Consider the following 2,796-nt stretch of genomic DNA (forward strand, 5'->3'; position numbering starts at 1 on the left):
CAGAATGAATACTATTTCACCGAGTGCATCTTCGTCTTCTTTGTTACTCGTTCATATTGTATCTTTCCATATTTGGGGAAGATTTCTGATAGACTCAGTAAGATTTTTAAAGAATTTAACAATGTTCAAAGTTTCAGTATTATGAACAAGCTTTCTGGTTTGGTTCGTGTTCATAAGGACGCATTGCCTCTAAATCTTCATAATAATGTTGTGTACAAGTTGGAGTGCAATGACTGCGACTCGTCTTACATTGGTCAAACGGGCAGAAAGCTCACTACTCGTGTATCTGAGCATAAGCGAGACCTTACATCGCATTTCTCTGTTGTCCAAGAGCACCGTGTTGAGTGCGGCCATGAATTTAAATGGGATAGCGTCAAGGTTTTACATAAGGAACATCTATTTTATAAAAGAATGATTGCGGAGATTATTTTTATTAAAATGCAGACGCACGGACTGAATTCTCAAACTGATACTGAGAATTTAGGAAAGTGTTATAATACGTTGCTTGGTTTGACTTGAATTGTTTTTCGTTTGCAATTCGTACCAAGTAAATATAAACACATAATTCTGTATTGTTTGCGGCATTCGGAGGTACACGTTCATTAGCTCAACATCTCACTGGAACTCTACTATCTTTTATTGAGGTATATATCATTATTTTTTCCTCATATTTGGTTTGGTTACTCTATCTTAATACGTTTTTTTATATGATTATAAACCACAGCACCTTAGTACGTGCGATGAAGTGACCAATCTTAGAATAAATTACTAGTATCTTCCAGGAAAAATTTCTTTGTCTAAATGATTATTTACGTTTATGTTTCCGAATCCCGTAGGCAAAAACTTGTAGCGACAGTTCTTTTGTAACAACCATTGTAACACCGACTATTGCGACTTTTTTATTTTTGCGACACTTAAATATTATTTGTAATCACTGAAGAGAGTCTGTGAAATTAGAACCGAAATGCGTTTGATAATTAATAAATTTCGTCTCATTGTGAGATTGGGTCACTATTTTTTAATAGTTTTAATAGCACTATTCAACCTGTGCTTGAACTCTTATTGTCCTTTATGTTAAATATTGATATATTGCTATAATTGAACTATAATATTGCAAATATATAAGTGTAATATTTCAATGATATAAATGTGTAATATTTCAATGATATAAGTATGTAATACTGCAGTAATATTTCTGTAATATTTCAATGACATATATAAAGGTGCAATATTTCAGTAATATTTCTGTAATATTTCACTGTGATATGTAATATTACCACTATATTGCAATGTCACTGCAATATTACCTGCTGTGTGGGCATGTTTAATATATTCCTTTTTTGTACTTTTATGTTTATTGTATCCCACAATTTGAGTGAAAAAACAACAATAAAACGAAGAAAAATTGGATGGCCCGGGGATGAACCTGAACCAAAATGATTCCACATCGCGCTTAAACCGCCGCGGCAATTTATAAGGACTGAAATGTTTGTAAATTTCGTCACACGCTTGGCCTATAAGGCACTTGTAAATTACTATTCTTTTTTCTCCGAAACAAAGAGATGTTGACACAAAACGTGTCAAACGTGTACCTGTTGTACATAATGTACATTAGTGTTGTATAATAGAATAACACAAAGGACATCATTAAAATTCGTGACATCAGGTACATGCGGTCCCCTTGTCAGAGAAAAGATTTGTAATATTACAATTTTTTATTAAATAATATTATTTTACTTATATCATGATGATTGGCAAATTTTTCTCTTTTAATTTTTTAAATATGAAATTAGTCATTTCCCAGAGTAAGATTTCTACTCTAAAGAGTAGATTTCAACCATGGATGGAGTGCAAATACAAGAGATTAAAAGCATCAGAAACAAATCATATTTTATTTTTCAATGTCTCATATATACAGAGTGCGGAAAAAAGTTATGTCATAACTTTGCAAGATGATAATACAAGTCAAGATGAACAAAAGGTCCTATGAGCATAGGTCCGAAAGTGTCTAGTTTGCGAGATACGGCCGTACAAAATGAAACTTGTGTTGGTGAGATAGCGCGAGATGTTGGTGGATCAACTGGTTTATGGGGAACGGGTGACCTTTACAAGAAGTGTTCAACATGTGAACCATCAACTTCTACACACAAGCAACAGCGACGCTCGAAAGCGACTGCATGGTTGTGTTACAACGGGCCTCTCCATACACCAAATGCATGTCTGCATACTCCGCATTACTAAACAGGCGATTAACCGTTTTCATCAATCATCGGAAAACGTTCTGCGCTTGTACGTCAAGGCACGCCGTCCTGGATAAACATGAACTCATACCTGTGTTTATTCCAAGAATACGTGAGAACATGTGACATTATAAACAAAGATCAGGCGCGTGATGGCTCACACACACACACACACACACACACACACACACACACACACATATACAGGGTGACCCATTTTAACTTAGGCAGCCAAATAACTCGAAAAATAAGCACACTACGAAAAAATGTTTAGAATCAAAATTTCGTCATTTCGAGGGGGACGTACAATGACGTTAAAATTAGCTCCCCCACCCCTCCCCCTGGGCGGTGAGGGGGGGGCAAGTTTTAAATCTTAAATGGGAACCCCTATTTTTTATTGCATATTCGGAATCTTTGGCTAAAAACACATACAATTTGTCTGAAACATTTTTCTCGATTCATGATAGATGGCGCTGTAATCGACGAAATTCAATTTCTTCGATTTCTCTTACTGAGAACCCATGCTTACGATTCTGCAATAAATTAACAATAAAAA

The sequence above is a fragment of the Odontomachus brunneus genome, unplaced genomic scaffold, assembly GCF_010583005.1.
Source record: "Odontomachus brunneus isolate Ranch 3 - 2012 unplaced genomic scaffold, Obru_v1 Obru_scaffold_002, whole genome shotgun sequence".
Classification (NCBI taxonomy): Eukaryota; Metazoa; Arthropoda; class Insecta; order Hymenoptera; family Formicidae; genus Odontomachus; species Odontomachus brunneus.